Here is a 20946-nt window from a genome sequence, read left to right as displayed (position 1 = left end):
ATCTGTAAAGTTTATAAACCATGTTTTTTTTAACCAAATTTAGGCCTACTTGACAAGTGAATCACTTCTGATTGTACTAATAATAACAACAAAAACAATCATAATAAATCAATGGTAATTGTATTATATTTAAGCAATATCTCACATTGGGGATGGTCTGTTATGCAGCACTTTATTTGACAAATATAACTCCAATGCAGTGAGGTTCTGTAAAAAAAACGCTTCATCTCATAAAAAAATAATACAATATTATGTTGAAAATGAATTGTTCTAGTTTCATTTGATTAAAGTTTTAATTCATTCATTTTAGACACCATTTAGATGAAAATTTTAAATAAACAGTTGGTATGGAAAACAAAACACAAAACAGGTATCAGTATCGTCGAGCACCGAAAAGAAACTATCAGCAGGCTACTCTATAATATATATATATATATATATATATATACACAGTACTGTGCAAAAGTGTTAGGCACTTGTTTTTAAACAAAGTTTAAAAATGTTACATAGTGAGGATGTCTTCAAAAATAATGACATAAATAGTTTTCATTTATCACTTAATGTCATACAAGTCCAGTAAACATTAAAAAAGCTAAATCAATATTTGGTGTGACCACCTTTACCTTCAAAACAGCATCAATTCTCCAGGAACACCTGGACACAGTTTTTCTTGGTTGTTGGCAGATAGGATGTTCCAAGCTTCTTGGAGAATTCACCACAGTTCTTCTATCTATTTAGTCTGTCTCAATTACTTCTGTCTTTTCATGTAATCTCAGACTGACACGATGTTCAGTAGGGGGCTTTGCAGACACGATGTTCAGTAGGGGGCTTTGCAGACACGATGTTCAGTGGGGGGCTTTGTGGGGACCATGACATCTGTTGCAGGGCTCCCTGTTCTTCTATTCTAATCTTTTCTATTTGCCAATGTAATGTTTGTGAGTCTAACATTTATATTTCCTATTGACACACTAAAGCTGAAGATATAAATAACCATCTTAAGACAAATGCTTTTGTGAAACATCTTATGTGCCTAAGACTTTTGCACAGTACTGTATATATATATATCCCTAATATGTACCAAGTTGTGCCTTGTGATTAACAAAACCACTGAAGATTGTTTTCGCGGTTGTTGTCATTACGTCATACATTCGGGTCATGAAACAATGCCTACGTCCCAGATGAAGCATGTCCGTAATGTATTCATACTACTCATCTACATAGCTAAAGAACGCACTGTTTTACCGGCCGAGAAGTGCGTTCTTTATCGAATGCAGTACATACTCAGAACGCGATACTATTGATGTCAGGTCAAAAAAAGAACGTCAACTTTTAAAATTGCGTCTCGAGACACCAGCTGTGTAGCTTTTTTAGCGCAAGAACGCGTACGTCTGAAAGGGTCCTTAGACACCCGCTAACCTGAGAGACAGTCTTTGAAGCTGACATCTTTCCCCTTAATCTCCTCTCTCTCTCTCTCTCTCTCTCTCTCTCTCTCTCTCTCTCTCTCTCTCTCTCTCTCACTGGTTTGCGGACGAGCCCCCCTGAGCTCATTCCATTATACATTCCGTCTGGAAGAAAGAGAGGACTGCCCTCTAATTGCTTTCTTATCCCCCCGAGTCCGCTTTCTCTCCTTTACGGTCCTCTCGTCTCCTCTCCCCCTCCAAACAGCCCCCCCAGCTCCCGCAGCACAGGGCAGGAGGAAAGTGGAATAGAGAGCGAGAGAGAGATTGCTTACGCGCGCGGGGGAGAGAGAGGGAGAGAGAGAGAGAGAGAGAGAGAGAGAGAGAGAGAGAGAGAGAGAGAGAGAGAGAGAGGTCTGCCTCTGACAGGGAATATCTGCCATTTTCCGCGTTGCAGGAGGCTGCAGAACCAGGATCCAGGCTTAGGCACCACCGCAGGTACAGACGCATGTTTCAACGCATTTAAGGGGCTTAATGTCAGCGATGTGGGGATGGAGAGCTGCGCTGGCTGCTGTGTCTCTCCAGAGCTGCATGTATGGAGACAGGGGGGCGTGTTGAATAACAGGCGCCCATGTGTTTGTGCAGCCTGACCCGAGTTCAGCTTCCTTCTGAATCATAAAGCCGACTTTTACTGGCAACATATTCTCATTATGTTAAAAGGAACTACAGGTATATGTGATGTAGCCTACAAATGTTGTGTTAGTGTTAAACCCGTGAAGGGGCCGTTTACACAGAACGCGTTACGTCCGTGTTTTTTTAATTGTTTATCAACAATGTAAACATGTTTTGTAAGGTCACCTAAAAATGTGCCTAATGTGGTACCATCTAAACTAACTGGTTTTGTTCATGTCAAACATTTTATTTAATCTAACTACTTTTTCCTGAAAATTAGATGACGCAAAAACATTTTTATTGGTCTGCTCAAGTAGCTATAAATAGATTCAGGTTACGACTTATTTCAGTATGTAAACATGCACCACGCGGACGTCTTTGACCGCTGCGCCGCGATTAGCTGATTTTTCAGCGTTTTGCGCAGGGACGCCGTGTTTCAGCTTTTAAAAACGCGTCTCGAGAAACGTGCGGTCTTGTTTTTTTTTTTTTTTTTTTTTTTTAGCGCGAGACGCGTTTGGTCTGAACGGCCTTTTTAAGTAGTTCACATCTGATATTTATGACTTTCAGCACAAAGAAAGATAAACAGATCCTTCCCATAACAACTGCAGGTTGCCACTTTTAAACATGAGCTAAACGCAAGTCTTCGATTGTTGCGCGCGCCGCGTCACGTTGATATTTTAGGGTCTCGCGCTGGAGCGCCGCGTCAGGTTAAAAGAACGTCAAATAAAAAAAATGTTTTTTATAAAAAAATATAATAATAATAATAAAAACTCATGCGTTCTTGTTTTATGCGTTGCCTCCAGCTTTTTTATTTTTTTATTTTATTTTTTTGCGCAATGACGTTTTCAGTCTGAACGGCCCCTTAAGTAGTTCGCATGTGATTTGTTTAATATAAATACATAATTGAGCTAACAATTGCATGTTACCACGTTTTACAGTCTGTGTAAACATGCACTAAACGCAGTTGTTTGACCGAGCAAGCCTGCGTTCTTGTTATACGCGTTGCGTCAGCACAAAGAGAGAGGAAAAAAATAAATGGTTAGTATTCGATCTAGATGTAAATCACGCGCTGGCTGCATTTGTGCACGCGTCCGCAGTTGAAACGCGTGGAACTGTATTTGGGGCCTGAGTGGGAAACAGTGTTGGGAGCAGTCAAGTATTCGGACGACAGAACTTACGCGTTCATGCCAAGGCTCAACATGCGCATGTTGAGCATATACGCGCGTGTGCTGTGCGCTTCATATTGGAATGATTATTCATGTGATATTGTGAGGAAGGAAAGAATAAGTGTTTAATATCACAGAAATATCGCTCACATTACATATGTAGGGTCTGTTTACGTGTGTTTCAGTGGAATTCGTCGTGTGTGTGTGTGTGTGTGTGTGTGTGTGTGTTATTTTGCATTACCATGCCCTTGATGAGGGATATACAGGGGTAACAGAGCTCTAACCTATTAAACGCTGCACTGAGACTGCAGTGTCACGGCTGACTGATATTGATGCTCTGGACGGCCCCCCTCGCCGCAAGAAACCATTAGAGATGCGCGTGTGTGTGGAGCGAGTGTGACGGATAGGCGGAGAGAGCAGTGTGTGTGTGTGTGTGTGTGTTGGTATGTGTGAGACAGAGATATACAGAGTGGAGAGAGGGAACAGAGAGAGGTGCGAGGAATATGAAGGCGGGGGAGATGGAGAGAGAGAGAAAAAAATAGAGAAATAAAACGAATATGTGAGTGAATTAGAGAGAGGGAGGAAAGATTGATATCAGCATCCGCAATAACATACTAGATATATCAACAAAGAAGATTGCAACTGTATTCCCAAGGTTAAGACAGTCCTTTCTGCATGTAAAGTGACCCTCGAGATCAGACAACAAAAACAGATTGTAAACACGCACACGAACACATACATACACACACACAAAATTGTAAATCGGTATATATCAGGATAAATATGTACAGTTTATATATATATATATATATATATATATATATATATATATATATATATATATATATTCTTTCTTGAAATTCAGATAATTTTTTTGTTATATAATCACGTAATGCCAGTGTGGTAATGGGGGCGTGGCCGAGTGACGTTTGCAGAGAGTGAGGCCGGGAGAGACAGAACGGTAAGGATTGACACCTGTGGGAAATCACCTCTAACAGCTGTGGTGATTTCCCACAGGTGTCAATCCTTACCGTTCTGTCTCTCCCAGCCTCACTCTCTGCAAAAGTCGCTCGGCCACGCCCCCATCACCATAGCCAATTTTTGGATAACAAAGTTAAAAAAAATACTTTGCAAATAAAAAGTAGTTAAACTCATTTGATTATTTGCTCTTTTTATTTCGAACTTGATGGATGCAAACCTAAATAATTATAATATTATGTGATAAGTCTGGCATCAGTGCAAAAACACCTTCACAATATGTAACACTTGTGTTAAAGAGTCTAAAATCTAAAAAGACTAAAAACAGTGAAACTAATGCTATAAAGCAAATAGTGCAGACTCAAAATTCTGATTGGATGAGCTGCATTCACAGTCATTATAAAATAATTAAAAAATTTTTTTAGAAGAATATCTCAGCTCTGTAGTTCCATACAATGCAAGTGAATGGTGACCAAAAGTTTGAAGCTCCAAAAAGCACATAAAGGCAGCATAAAAGTAATCCATAAAACTCCAGTGGTTAAATCAATGGCATCTGAAGCAATCCAATCAGTTTCGGGTGAGAATAGACCAAAATGTAACTAATTTTTCACTAACAATCTGCAGTCTCCTTGGCAATCATGATTTCAAGCTTAATTACACTTTCTAGCGCCATTTAGCACTCTGTGTATGTGTCAAGCACTAGGAAGTGTAATTAAGCTTGAAATCATGATCATGCCTAGAGACTGCAATGGCAAGATATACAGTGAAAAATTAGTTACATTTTGGTCTGTTCTCACCCAAAACCGATTGAATCGCTTCAGAAGTCATTGATTTAACTACTAGAGTCTTTTGGATTACTTTTATGCTACATTTATATGCTTTTGGAGCTTCAAATTTTTGGTCACCATTCACTTTCAGTCCATGGACCTACAGAGCTGAGATATTCTTCAGAAATCTTTGTTTGTGTTCAGCAGAAAGAAGAAAGTCATACACATCTGGGTTGGCATAAGGGTAAGTAAATGAGAGAATTTAAATTTTGGGGTGAATTATTCCTTTAATAGCAGGTTCTTGTCATGGCTTGTTTGAGACACATCCCACTCTGTATTTTCATATTACTTAATATGTCATCGTTGCTCTCACTTGTCAATGACATAGAGCAGTTGTGCCCACTGATCATCGTGCATTTTATCGAACATGGTATAAAAAATATTGTAAAATCCCTACCGGTTGACACATTTCTACTGTTGCATGCCATATACTGTCATACCACCCAGCCCTACGAAGCACTATATTCTATATTGTCAGTGAATATTTCGAACGTGTGTGTAGCATAAGGCTGATGCAATCCCCTGAAACTGTCACACACCTGAGGGTCAGTCAAGGCACAACCATCAGAGAGGGGGTGGGGGGAGAGAGTGATCATATAAGACTGCATTCCATACTGGGATTAAAGGAATGGTCGAGAGAGATGCAATGATAATGAAGAGAGTGAGAGAGAGAGAGAGAGAGAGAGAGAGAGAGAGAGAGTGGTCAGAAACCATCAGTTGCTTCAAGAATAGAAGGTGATAGGAAAGAAATTAGATAAAGACACGGAATGAGTAGACGGAGAGTAAGAAAGAGAGAGACAGATGGATATGAGCAAGAGAGAGCTAAGACAGCTCCCCTCCCCCTTCCGCTGTTTTCTATGTGCGAGTGTCCTGAGCAACAATCTGGCACGGCACAAAACAGATCCATAAGGTCAGGATGGGGCAGAGCGCGCATGGGAGGAAGAGAAGAGAGGAGCGATGAAGGAATTATTTATCTCCAGATGCTGCTGTCTCTGCAGCACTAGGCTCAGCAGTCTCGCTCTGAAGAGCGGAGAACAGGAAATGAATGGATGAAGAGGAGAAATAAACAACAAATTCAGTGGTCAGAGGGTCAGATATATGACACTGCAGTAATGAAATGACACCATGAAAACATTTCACAAATGCACCCATGCTTAGATGCATTAACACACAAACTAGTGACTAGGAAACAGCCCATGATACACAAGTCACAATCACAGATAAAAAAAATAGTGATCCATTTAGAATGCAGGATTTAGAGTTCAGAATAGTAATCTGAATAGAATTAGACTTCAGAACAGAGATCAGAATAGAATTCAGAACAAAATAGTGATCAAAGAAGAATTTAGAACAGAACAGTGATCCGAAAATAATTCAGAGTATCCAAACAGAATTCAGAATATTGATCATAATAGAATTTAGAACAGAACAGTGATCCGAAAATAATTTAGAGCAGAACAGTTATCGAAACAGAATACAGAATATTGATCATAATAGAATTCAGAACAGAATAGAATAGTGATTCGAATTGAATTCCTTATTGTGAGAATTCAGTCAAGAATTACAATCAGAATTGTGTTCCAAATAGAATTTAGAAAAGAATAGTGATCCAAATAGAATTCAGGATAATAAGAATTCAGAATAGTGATCTGAAAAGAATAGAACAGTGATTCGGATAGAATTCAGTCAAGAATTCAGAATAGTGATCAGAATAAAATTATGTAGAGTATGAATTCAAAAATAGAATTATAGTTTATAAATGTGTTCAGAATACAACTCAGAAGAGAAGAATAATTATCCGAAAATAATTTAGAACAGAATAGTGATCCAAATAGAATTTGGGTTAATGAAAATGAAGAATACAATTTAAATTCAGAATAGTGATCTTAATTGAATTTGGAACAGAATTGAACAGTGATTTGAATATAATTCATTTGTGTGAGAATTCAGTACTAGAATCAGAATAGTGTCCCCAATAGAATTTATTAAAAAAAATAGTGAATTATAATTTATAAAAGTGGTCAGAATAGATTTCAGAAGAGAATAGTGATCCAAATAAAATTCAGAATTCATAATTTAGAAACAAAATAGAGATCCAAGGAGAATTCAGAACAGTGACAATTTAGAATAGAATTAGAATTCTGAATAGTGATCCAAATAGAGTTCTGAACAGAATGGTGAATCCAAGTCGAATTTAGAACAGACTAATAATTCAAATAGAATTTAGAATAAAATAGTGATCAGAACAGAATTCAGAATAGTGAGAATTCAGAATAGAATTATAATTGATAAAAGTGGTCAGAATAGATTTCAGATGAGATTTCAGAAGAGAATAGTGATCCAAATAAAATTCAGAATATTGGTTAAAATTAAATGGTTATCCAAAAAGAATTTAGATATAAAATAGAGATCCAAGGAGAATTCAGAATAGTGAGGATTCAGAATAGAATTGGAATTTAGTAAAAATGGTCAGAATACAAGTCAGAACAGAAGAATAATGATCCAAAAAGAATTCAGAACAGAATTCACAAGAATTCTAGAACAGTAAATATAATTTATTTTTGTGAGAATTCAGTCAAGAAATAGAATCAGAATAGTGTCACAAATAGAATTTAGAACAAAATAGTGATCCAAATAGAATTCAGGTTTATGAGAATTCAGAATAGAATTAGAATTTATAAAAGTTGTCAGGATAGATTTCAGAAAATAATAGTGATCTGAATAAAATTCAAAACTAAATGGTTATCCAAATAGAATTTAGAAACAAAAGAGAGATCCAAGGAGAATTCAGAATAGTGACAATTCAGAATAGAATTAGAATTCAGAATAGTGATCAGAATTGAGTTCAGAACAGAATGGTGAATCCAAATAGAATTTAGAACAGACTAATAATCCAAATAGAATTTAGAACAAAACAGTGATCAAAATAGAATTCAGAATAGTGAGGATTCAGAATAGAATTAGAATTTAGAAAAGTGGTCAGAATGCAAGTCAGAACAGAAGAATAATGATCTGAAAGAATTCAGAACAGAATTCAGAAGAATTCTAGAACAGTAATTTGAATAGAATTTATTTGAGGATTCATAATAGTGATCTGTTTAAAGGTGAAGTGTGTAATTTCACCACAAGCATAACACAAAATTGCAGAAATTGACTAAAAGACAAACTGATAGTCCCACCCCAAACACACCCTATTGGTCGAGTCAATGTTGCTGTGTCGGGCTGGTCGAGATTCTGTGAAGATCAACCTACAAATGTCTTATTCATAGTTGTATGGGCACATTAAGTAAAGAAAGTAAAGATAGGAGAACATTTTTCAACATCGGAAAAAATGACACACTTCTCCTTTACATTTTAAGATGTATTTGTAGGAAAAGTGATTTACAGATTGCTTGGTGCTTGTATTTACTGGATTGCAGTCAGCAAGCTAAAAAAAAAAACCTGATTCTCAGTTATATAGGGTCTGTAACATCTGAGGCAGTTCGAGGTAGTTAGTGTAGCATATAAGACTGACCACCTCACAGTAAGGAACAGAAAAACTATTTGGAAATAATTAACTCCAGTTACATAAAGATCTGTCAATTTCCCTCATGCTCGCTCACAAGCCAGCAACAGACAATGTGGCACGTCAAACCGTCACAACCCCAAATCAGTAGTTATTGAACTGCTGTGCGCCACTGACATGGTTTTACTTGAGAGCAAAATATGTCTCAGCTATGCTTTTTAAGGTTACTCAGAGCAGAGTTTTTCTATGCTCACATTGGCGGCTAACAGTACAAATCTAAAATACGATAAATACTGTGTTGCATTGCTGCAGGTTTTATATTTTGTCTAGAACTCTCTGTTGCAGCTTAGGCTGTTTATAGCAGTGCGCACGTGTGTGTGTGTGTGTGTATTTGGATGTGCTTAATGAACTTGTGCCCTGTTGTTTATGTGTGTGTGTGTGTGTGTGTGTGTGTGTGTATGTGTATTTGGATGTGCTTAATGAACTTGTGCCCTGTTGTTTATGTGTGTGTGTTCACACCCCTCAATTCCATGTGTGGCCGAGTACACACATCTGTGTGCAATTGCAGCGTGTGATGCATGGCGTCGGTTGTAGCACGCTGCACAGTGAAATCACTTGGATGTCATCCAGCTCAGCGGAAGGTCATCTAGCGTTTCTCCAAAAAGATCCAGCCTTCATTTCCACTCCACAGCCACTGCATATACCAGTCCACTGGCCCAGAACACTTGTGCACACATACATGCGTGCACAAATGCTACTGCTTGCTGCCACACCTCAACACTGACATACCGATTGCAGAGGAATGTGTCCTTACTAAAAAAGGTGACTTTTGTTCTGTCCTTTGTTATAAATAATGCCTCCATTTTGCATTTTGGGTCAGAGCCATAATTTTTGGGCAGAATCCATGGTCACCTGAGCAAAAAATAAATAAATAAATATATATATATAAATATATATAAATATTTCATAATTATTCAACCCCTATTGCATGTAGCTGTTTCTTAAATATGTAAGGCTGCAAAAGTAATTGTATTAAAACAAAATTAAGCCATCACTCTACAATGGCACTTATTTAAGTTTTACAATTTAAGTTTAGTGTCGTAGGCAAACATTTAATTCTATACAAAAAATGCAAGTGGAGTCCTAGAAGAAGGTTTTATGGAAGTATGACACTAAACTGAAAATGAGTTTTAGACCCATGGGTCAACAGTACGTCTGGAGTAAGTAAGGCAATGTGATGACAAGAACGACACCATCCCCACAGTCAAGCATGGAGGTGGGTCAGTCCTATTATGAGGGTGTTTTGCGGATGCAGGAATGGTCAGGGGGGTTGAATAATTTTGATTGCAACTGTATATATATATATATATATATATATATATATATATATATATATATATATATATATATATATAGAATATTTTTATTCAATTTATTAATATTTGTATTACAAATTTTATTAGTTTTTTTGTATATATATATATATATATATATATATATATATATATATATATACATATATATATACAGTATATACTAATAAAACTAATAAAAACAAAGAAATATATTAAAATGTTTTTTTTATTTTTTATATTGTTGTTTAATTAATAGGTTATTAATAGATATTAGGTTGCATTGATACTGCAAACTCTAAAGCACAGATTCAGTATTTTGACCCATACCTGATTGCGTGTTATGAAATGCATTTGACCGTTCATGCACAGAGCCACATTACAGCACCTCACGATATATGCGGTTATGCATCCTTTCACGATGTATGTGCTGTGTATTTCCACGTTGTTTCCAATTAGGGATGTGCATGAGTAATGTAGTAATCAAGTACTCGTTCTGCACTAGCTACTTGAGTTATTACTCGAAAAATGCAAATTCATTTTCCTTTCCACATTTGCCTGCTGTGAGCAGCGCTGAATTACAATGAATTTTCCCTTTAAACCTCTCACAACATATTGCAGTTACAATTGAGTCCACTGGGGGGCGCTGTGGATGTGTGTCATCAAGGTGTTTGATAAGAAAAGAAGATACGGTGGCTTCTGTGATTTTGAAAGCAAAGCCAAATGTAGCTCTAGAAATACATGTAATATTTAGATTTTTATTGAATTCTACTCTATTGATATTCAGTTCTTGTGTGAGTCATGCAAACCAAAGGATGAGAATCTGATTTTATGGTGGAAAGAAACTGAGAAGCGGTACAAGAAACTCGGAAGCTTATCAGACTGGTATGTGTGTATGTGCGTTAAATCTCTTAACAAGGGCAAATCGCTTTTTATAAAAATCCAACTTTCACCACTTATGTTTCTGAATAATAACATGTGAAATGATAAAAATGTTGTAGCCTTTATGTAGACTCTTTATGTAGTTTATATGTGCTTTACCCTAATTCCGTCAATATTGTTTTTCTTAAATATCTTTGCTGTTATTTTTAAATCTTTTTTGTTTCCCATTTTTATTAATGCATATTGTTAATAAAATTTTTCCCAAAAGAAAAGCATAGTTTGTTGAACTTATCTTACTTTTAAACCATTATTGGTAGCGTTTGTGAATAAATCAAATTAGAAATTTCATGCATATATTAATTTTCTTATTTTAATTTAAAAGTTATTGGGTTCTCATTTTTTGTGGGTTAGAGTACTCGACTACAAAATTACTTGAAAATGCCCATACCTATTTCCAATATTTATTACAACTGCAGCTCCATAGCAAAAAACAAAAAAACAAAAACAAAAAAAAAGCAATGGACCTAAATGGAAACACTGATAATTCATTGAGCTCTGATTTAAGAAATCTCAAGTTTTTCCCACACACTTTTTAATGTGCCATCTGAGCGGGAATTTTTTCCTTTGCACGGGAGCAACATCAGAAGTGCATGGCCAAGCATGTGCACAGCTTAAGAACATTGCTCGTGACCTTGTTCCCACATTACTTCCTGTCCACTATATTATTGTGGCACTACAATGCTAGGATGTTCTGGATGGTTGCCAGGGCATTGCTAGGTGGTTGCTTTGGTACTCTGGATGGTTGCCAGGTCATTGCTACGTGGTTGCTAGGTTGTTCTTGGTGGTTGCTTAGGTTTTCTGAATAATCTGAGATCCTAGATCAATATCCCTTCTTTAGTATAAGTGTATACGATTTTTTCAACCATTTTATCATCCACTTGGTAAAAATGGTAAGTCTGATTGCTTAGAAATGTAATAGCACACTTTATTCTCCTCAACACGATGCATGATTTGTATCATTAATGTTCATTGAACAAACTGTTTGAGACAAATTACGTGCTGAGGCTTAATTATTAGGGTTAGGGCTTTAGAACAAATTCCTAACCTTAAATATAAGCAATAATAATAGTGATGCTTGCCTTAGCAAATGGCACTAATAATTGGAAAAAACTGAAAAAACCTTTGCATGAAGGTAGAGTAACAGTACAGGTGCCACGCATGGAGCTGCAGGTTCAGGCCTCCACAGAGACAGACCGAAAACATTTGCATGTGATTTATTTTTGTCCTAGTTCTGGCTGTATGTGATCCATACCACCTCCCCTCAAGAGACAGCAGCTGCACAGCCCCATTTACCACCTAGCATCAGCATATCCTGTGCTAGCTAGCAGGGCTACGAGTGTGCGATACTATTGAGGGCACCTACAGGTAGCTGCTTGAGTGTGCATTTGTTTTCTAGTAGTGTTGGATGATTTTTGTTGTCTGTGTTTGGACCATAGAAATAGAAAAGTGCAGCAAAATGGCAGTTAGCATAAAACAGGCAGCATGATTGTTCAGGCACGCTGATGCTAACTTTTCTGACGTCAATGGTCACATGACAGCGAAGAAACGGCTCCAGAAAAAGAAGGTATGATTCAAAAGAATAGAAAACAACATGATATTACCTTGTTGCTATATTATTAATTATACACTGTGTAATTGTTCATTTAATGCCTATTAAACTTTCTCAGCACAAGCATTTGTCATCCAAACCACTGCTGAAGAGAACATGTATGAGTGGTGTTGTCGTGCTATACATGTTTCCTTTCTCAACGCTGGTAGCAATGGACAGGATGGACCAATCACAGTCGTTTGTGATAACAGGATAGGGCATTTTATTTAATTGTTTTCTAGAGATTGTTTGTATCTCAGGTACAAGTCTGTAGAATTAATAGATTTAAACAAGTATATTTCTTCGTGTACAAATGTCTTGTCAAGATTTGAAAGTGGCCCAATGGAGGATTCGATCTTTAAGGCTGGTAAACAAGACCCCTTTGTTTCTCATAGGAAAAAATTAGCAGACAGAATTTTATGCCCAATGGACTCTGCACTGTTGTAAGGGGGATTGTGTAGGATTTTTAGCAATGCTTAGGGGGACAGCGTTAGATGAGAGGGGACTGAGATTTTAAGCCATGCTGTTGCAGATGCATTTTCCTCGCCATGATCACAGCAGCTCAATGGAACAAGTTCTACTGGCTTCAAACAGCCGTTTGAATTATATAACCATGAGAGAGAGAGAGAGAGAGAGAGAGATGACGCTTTGCCTAATGATAGCATCAAACCACCTTACTGTAATAAGGACCACACAACAAGGTATTGATTTTTACAAAAAGAAGTCTGCTTATGAAAATACGTAGACTCAAGATGAACCCTTTCATAGCGCTAAAAGAAACAATAAAAAAATGAATGCAAATTGGCAATAAAAATAAACTGCGTTTATTTAAAATTGTGTGTTGCGTGTTTGATTTGGTTTGATATGTAGGGTCCCTATGGTTGTATATTTTCTTGTTTTTTAAATAAATGTATAACAATTTTTATTATTAACTGCTACAATTAAATTTTATAAAGTACTACCACTACTACAATTCTGATACCATGTCATATATATTGACAAAAGCACCACTGTTTAAGCTCTTCCTCTGGAAAATTAGCAACTAGATGCACACATACTAATAAGGGCAAAAAGGATAATATCTCGTATTTGTATTGATCGCATCAGTTTCTGTTTGCATCCACTCTCTTGTTTGCATGCAAGATGCAATGCGTCTCTTGAGTGCGCAGCATAGAAGGAATCTAAGCGCAACTCTGACAATGCGTCTATGGCTAGTCGCTAAAGTTCGAGTGGCCTAGATTTTGCAATAGCATAGGAGACATCAGACTTATTGTACATGTTCTTTGTTGCGACCAGCGACCAGCGCACAGTATAGAAGGAATATAACCGCAACCCTGACAATACGTCCATGGCTAGCCGTTAAAGTTCGAGCAGTCTAAATTTGCAAATAGCAAAGCAGACAGACTCATTGTGCATGTTCTTCATTTGTGGTCGTGACACAGCGTGCAGCATAGAAGGAATAGGCCCATAACTGCAAACCTGACAATGCGTCCATGGCTAGCCACTAAAGTTCGAGCGGTCTGTATTTGCCAGTAGCATAGCAGACATCAGACTCATTGTAAATGTTCTTTGTTGGAGTGCTCCTCATTTGCAGAAATGACACTTATTGCACATGTGCGAGTGGGTTAAAATTTGTTGCCGCATATAACCATTTTTAACTGCAAATGCAGGCAGAACCTTCACACTTTACAGCCTTGGGCTAGAGACATTTTAAGGAGACATCATAGGCCACTTGTATGCATATGAATTGGATAAATCATTAAAAAAAAAAAAGTTAAAAAAGTAAATCAACTTTTAGATAGAGGCATCGCAACGCAATCCTGCCTTACATCTACAGGAGCCATTTGCCTGTTTGTTTATTTGAAATATGCAATTTGACCATATTATTGACCAACAGTTTTGGAGGTTTCAGTCTGTCCCCATTCAAGTAAATAGGAGCTGTATTTGAATGACTGAAAATAGCTGCATGAGGAGGCGCTACCAATATGGCTGCCGAATGACCTGACTTGTCTTAAAGAGACTTTAATATTGCTCTTTGTGATTGCAATCTCTATAAAATGGTTTCTAAAAACACATATCCAGTTATCATGAACGACTGCAAAAGTCTTTGAAAATCATGGAAATGTATTGGTCAAAAGGTGTGGGAACCCTTTATATTGTCTTTAGTGACTGAAAGCCGAATGGCAGCTTTAAATGGCCTTCACCTGCCGGTGGGGTCAGCATGTATGTGTGTGTGTGACATGCTTTGAAAGGAATTACATGCATCTTGGTGATTGTGTGTGTGTTTGTGATTGGCTGGTGTTCTTCTGATGGGTTTCGTGTGTGTGTGTGTGTGTGTGCGCCTGGGTTGGAGAGGACAGAGGCGATCTCTCTGGGGACAAAGTGTATGGGAGAGACCAGAGAGGAGTGACAGTAAAGTAGGGCATGAAAACATACCTCCGGCTTGGATTTGGAAAGATGCTTTTAAGCCTCTTGAAAAGCACAGGATATAAAATTTTACTCTGTTTTTCTATTTCTCTCCTCTTCTTGTTGTAGCAGATTATTTACTCGCTGATTAATCAGATGACGCTCTAGTCTGCGATGGAAGGGATTTTACGGATGATGTTTACAATAAAAATCTGAATTTTTTTTCATAGTTTATGTCAAAGTAAGAGATGTTTCATTGATGGCAAAACAAACTGTACTGCTAAAGAGTGATGCGAAAAACAGATGGAATCGTGGAATCCAGTCATTAAACAGTGGCACCTCCAGGGTAGGGGGGGTGCTACGGCTAAAAAAAACACTGGCCACCCCACTGGCCCTCCCCATCCAACATGATCATCATTATATTTTTAATATAGAATAATATTTTTAGTATCTATATATTTTATCAGACAATTATTATTTAACATAAACATATAATTCAAGAGTAAGGAGCATTTGTTTATTTAGAATTTCCCTTTCCATTTTTATATCTCCACCCCCACTTGTATCACATATGCGCTTTGTAGCATAGGATCATGGGTAGTGGAGTTTTTCACCAGGAATTTTGCTATTAAAATTATTTTATTTTGTTTTATAAATGAAGTTCAAATGACGTGGACTGATGGCTTCAACAGAATTCTATATCATCGATTAACAATATCAGAGCTCACAGTACATCTATTTTTAAAGGTTTATAAATTATCGTTAATAGTCAATAATTCTGTGGAGAAAATGTTTACTTTCGGAATCCTAATGTTTTGCTCTGTTGTACTGCTGTTCGGAATAGCATGCTAACATACTACTCTTACTATTTCTACCGTATATAGTATGTACAGTTTTGACACATTTGATGCATGCATATAATTTATTTATATATTTTTCACAAAATTGTATAAAAAATGCAAAAATAACTTTTTATTTTTAAGAAAAACATATGCCACTTACATGCAAAGATTACAAAATTGACAGCAAAACAAATCGTAGTGCAAATTTTTACCCTTGCTCTATTCTGATTAGCCTGGCGTGTTGTCTACATGGCAACAATATTGCATCCATCTTCTGTGATGATAAATTAAAGCCTTATAAATAAACAGCACAGAAGTCCATGTGAACTCTAGTTCAATGTTGGCGACAAAAACAGAAATAAAGCACGATATAAAATACAGCCGTCTAATGCATTACACTCCACGGCAACCAAACAGCTCTGGCTTGTGTGTGTGTGGCTACAGGCTCACTGCCAGCAGGAAACAATGCCCCCAGCACTTCACCATGGGCAAAGACAATGGGCATGCCATGCCGCCAGCGCCGATAATGGGTGCAGGCATGCTTCTGGCACACACGGTCCTTGTCAAAACAGAGTGAAAGAGCGAGAGAAAGCAAGAACGCCACAGATGAAAGGATGTAGAGATGCCCAACCCATTAATTGTGTGGCTGATGTGTAGGGATGGAAAATGTAAGAAACTTTACGAGTGTAGTTCCGATTCCACTCAACTGTTCCTCTAGAATATCTGATTCTGATTGCATTTATTCAGAGACTATTTAGCAGAGATGGGCCACTTCTATTAAAATGAATGGGAGAAATTGGAACGTCCAACCAAGGAGCTCTGAGCACCCAACGGTCAACGGATGTAGAAATGAAGTCCCGCCTTACAGGTAAAAGAGCCAATCACCTTTTAGATACAGACATCACCTGTCAATCAACTCAAGAACATGCATGTGCATTAGCTATACAGGCTGGGAACATTTTATTTTTTAGCGTAATCTGAGGTAAAGAATCACAATTTATAATTCCAGTTTTGTCAGATTTTATTGCTGATTTAAAATATGCAGTTCGATCGTAATCTTAACAAGATTTCATTTATCTACATAGGGGAGATCGGGGCTAGTTGTCACACGAGAAAGTTGTCACAAGGGCTATATCTCAGTAACTATAAGATTTGGAGTCAAAAGTAAATTGTGGAAAAGTTTGTTTTCTCTAGATTTTGTATGTTTTTTTTATTATTTTTTTTTATTGTTTTGTTAACCTCGTGTGACCCCGCATCCACATGTGTGGATGTTGTATTTTGGCTTTGCTATATGCAGCACATAATTTAAATGTATTTAAACCGACTGAATACTGTTCACAACACTCTAGACCAGGGTTACTCAACTTTGGAAAGGTCAGGGGCCACAAAACTGGATCCCTGTACCCTCGAGGGCCGCCTCTTTATTTTTATGATTTTATATATATATATATGTGTGTGTGTATGTTTGTGTGTGTGTTAATTAATGGGATAGTTCACCTAAAAATTTTAGGTTTTTAGGAGTTTGTCATAAAGACAATTTTTTTTTGTTTGTTCTTTTTTTTTTTTTTTTAATGTATCAGCTCAGATCAATATTTAAGTCCTAGGCTTTTTCACTATAAATCTCCACTTTCACTTTCAGATGTGAAAGTGAAACTAAATAGGCGCCACATGTGACTTACAGATGTGAAAGTGGAGATATATAGTAAAATGGGATTAAATATTGAACTGTTTCTCATCCACACCTATTATATCACTTCTGAAGACACATATTAAACCACTGGAGTCATATGGTTTACTTTTATGCTGCCATTATGTGCTTTTTTGTGCGTCAAAGTTCTGACAACCATTCACTTGCAGTGTATGGACCTACAGAGCTGAAATATTCTTCTAAACATCTTCATTTGTGTTCTGCAGAAGAAAGAAAGAAAGAAAGAAAGAAAGAAAGAAGTCATACACATCTGGGATGCCATGAGGGTGAGGAAATTATGTGAGAATTTTCATTTTTGGGTAAACTATCCCTTTAAGTAATTATTTTAAACATAAGGGGTGTGAAAGTTCGATATTATGATATAGATCAATTCTGTTTTCACGGTGATTGTCAACTAAAAAACACCATGAGTGTTCAACATCACATACACCAAAGATGTCTTCAAAAACAAGAGCGATATATCCATTATTAGCACCAAAAGTCCTTCAGTGAAGTCATAAAGATTTGTTCACCCCCCTTAGCTTTTGCGCCGAAGTAGATCACTAGAAAAGCATTTGCGTGAAGGCATCTCAACGCCGTCACTGCAGGAAAAACGGTTGTTTTCCCTGTAAATACTGTTGTCATGACGAGTACATACTGTATCTCTGATGAGCTATTCAAGAGATTGGACAGATCCGCGCCGTGTTGAGTGACTCTTAAGTGTACTTAAGTGCACATGTACTGTGTATGTACGCGTGCGCAGAACGACTGCCGCTCTCATAACATCAGCCATGCTCTGATAGTATTTTTAATTTTTGCAGTCTAATTCCCTCTCTAACGTGATTTAGCGATGTAGAGAACTAGCGTAAATCCTCATGAAAATGGACACCTCACAATTACATACAGATTTGATAGGCTGCTGATAAATATAGTTCTGATGATGATATCATAATGCAGGCCTCAAAAGATCGCTCGAGGGCACCGTGTTGAGTAGCGCTGCTCTAGACTGTCATTTAAGGGTTAAGCTTCTGGCGCACCGAGTCACAATAACATGACGTCGATTTCCGTAAAGCGTTTCTGTGGGCGCAGAGGAAAAAAAGTGCCTCTGGTAAGAATCCTCTTTAAGTTTTTTAATTGAAACCTGTTTGGGTGTAAAGAGTAGCATCTCTAGTTTCGATTATATGCCTCTTAAAAAATTAATTCATTTTTCACGTGTCAGCGCGATGATTAACATGATGTCCACATACTTGTATTGTGGGACATTATTCCCACAAAACGTAAAATTGTTTTTTATAAAGAATAACTTTCTACATTAACAAATCTGTGGGTTATTTCGCTTCATTTTTATGTAAGTTTTGTTATATTTTATTTTGTTATCACTGTACAATACAATTCTATTCATTAACATTAGTAAATGCATTCCTATTCCTATTCCCTAAAGCATTATCACATTGAAAATCAGTGGGTTCATCCAAAAACTGAAAAATTAGGATGAAAATGGAGTTAGGATGAAAATAAGGTGAAAATAAGAGAATAGGGCAGACAGACAGCACACTGGAGGTTAAGTCATTCTCCAAAAAGGGGCAGGAGCTCCAACCTGCCAGCAAAGATATAGGGAGCCCCAAACCAAACCATTTCCCAAACCTAAACCATGAGTAGAAGTGACACCCCCTTTTGGAGTTGGCGCAACCCCCTTCTGGAGTAACCCCGCTCTCTTTGGGAGATTCCGCCTCCATTTGGAGGTCTCCGGCCTGCAGCTATACCTACTTGAGTATGCAGCTACGTGCATTCACTCCTAAATCCGACCAAAAGTTCCGTTTCAGATTGCAGATGATGTTTGGACCACTCAACATGTTTGGCAGACATGGGATTATGATATTCAGTACATAAATTCAGAATTTGTAATGTATAATTTTATTTTAACATGGTTGGCAGTGATTGGATGATGCTGGCCATTACTTTGAATCAGAATGAATTATGCTCATTTCTGATGTAATGTCTGTAACGTCTCAAAAACATGAATAACCAACACTCCTGGAAACATGATTAACAGTTTGATGAAAACAGTCTTTCTATAGCTTGGTATTATTGAACATTTCACAACTTAGTTCTGCTGTCCACTTATGAGGACATCATCTTTTTAGGAAAACTATTTGCTCTAGAATTTAATTTTTTTAATGTATTTTTTTGCTTGGGGCTACAAGTCACAAATCAAAAAGGGAAATGGAAAAAGCACACTGCAATCATGCTCGGGTCTCATATACCATATATGTTAAAGTAACTACCCGCTAATCAATTAATGTTTTGTTTTTTACTGTAGCATTTTTACATTCTTTTACCGTTAAAATTATGGATATTTCTTTTACAGTGCATCCCAAGTATATTTAATCGGCTGCTTCTCTTTCCTGTACTGGTGTCAATTCTATCACCTTTATATTTAATAACGCCTATACCAATTATTATTGAAACATTTTCTATGTTTTGCTTTAGTCAGATAGTCCAGGGGGAGGAGGGATCTCAGATCTCAAGACCAGTGCTGTGCTTGAGCCCTTCCATTATGGACAGCATGACAAATATGTTTAACTTAATGCTCCAGGACTATATGAACCAGTAAACTTGTGAACTGGGTATTATAAAACATTGAGTCTTTCTCACTCATCACATTCAATTCAGACTACAAACTCATAATTCAGCTAAAACATAATTTTTTTTTGCAGTGGCACTGTCAATTCTGGTATTTTAGGTATTTCCACATTGGTAGATGTAAAAGGAACATTAAAAGGATAGTCCACCTAACAATGAAAAATTATTATTTACTCAGAAAGGAAAAAGTCATACGGATTTGGAACAACATGAGAGTGAGTAAATGATGACAGAATTTTCATTTTCTGTTGAATTGTTCCTTTTACGGAACCAAATGATTTTCATGACATATTATTTTAAAAATGGAGCCTTTCTGATTCAGTTCTCAATTCTAAACTCTACTGATGTGTTCTACAGTGGATGTGTTTAATAATGTGTGTGTAGGCAGTAGAGCTTCCATCGCCTGGGAGGGCGGGTCAAAGCAGACTCCACAAAAGCCAGAGTGACAGAAACACAACCCTCCTCCACATAAACACATGCATGCACAGGCACGCTAGCCATTCAGGGAGCACATTGTCACACCGCAGACTGCTCCCGGCCTTGTGACGCTAACTACCCGCACTTCCATTATTAATGTCAGTCATACTGCGGACACACTCGCCGTGCATTTGGGCTGTCTGGACTCATTCGCGCACACACAATGACATGCACAGTGAGCGTTTCATTTTCTCTCAGCCGTCTCGGCTTGTCTCTGAACTGCTAACACCCGCATGCTGCTACAGGCAATCAGGGTTTATCTAGAACACTGCACAGTACAGAACACAGACAGAGCCACACAAACACACTCTCTTTCTAGGAGAGGTAGGCTAAGATCAGAATAATGTGCTACCATACTACTCTTACTATTTCTACAATATGGAGTATGTATACTGAGCAGAGAATGTGAACATTCTGAATGCATAATACTCAGAATTTGGCACAGTGTGTAGTATACAACAGTG

At 37.4% G+C, this 20946-nt stretch overlaps 1 protein-coding gene across 1 annotated transcript in view; it reads left to right on the top strand.

Annotated features, from left to right (window-relative positions):
* The first annotated feature begins 1828 nt into the window (after positions 1 to 1828).
* LOC127451147 (retinoic acid-induced protein 1-like) overlaps positions 1829 to 20946 on the top strand; it is a 76861-nt gene continuing 57743 nt past the window's right edge. Inside the window, exon 1 of the mRNA XM_051715605.1 lies at positions 1829 to 1895. The gene's annotated coding sequence lies outside the window, so the exon portion shown is untranslated. The remainder of the gene's footprint in view (positions 1896 to 20946) is intronic.

The sequence above is a fragment of the Myxocyprinus asiaticus genome, chromosome 14 (genome assembly GCF_019703515.2).
Source record: "Myxocyprinus asiaticus isolate MX2 ecotype Aquarium Trade chromosome 14, UBuf_Myxa_2, whole genome shotgun sequence".
Taxonomy (NCBI): Eukaryota; Metazoa; Chordata; class Actinopteri; order Cypriniformes; family Catostomidae; genus Myxocyprinus; species Myxocyprinus asiaticus.
This window is presented reverse-complemented; position numbering and strand designations above follow the sequence as displayed.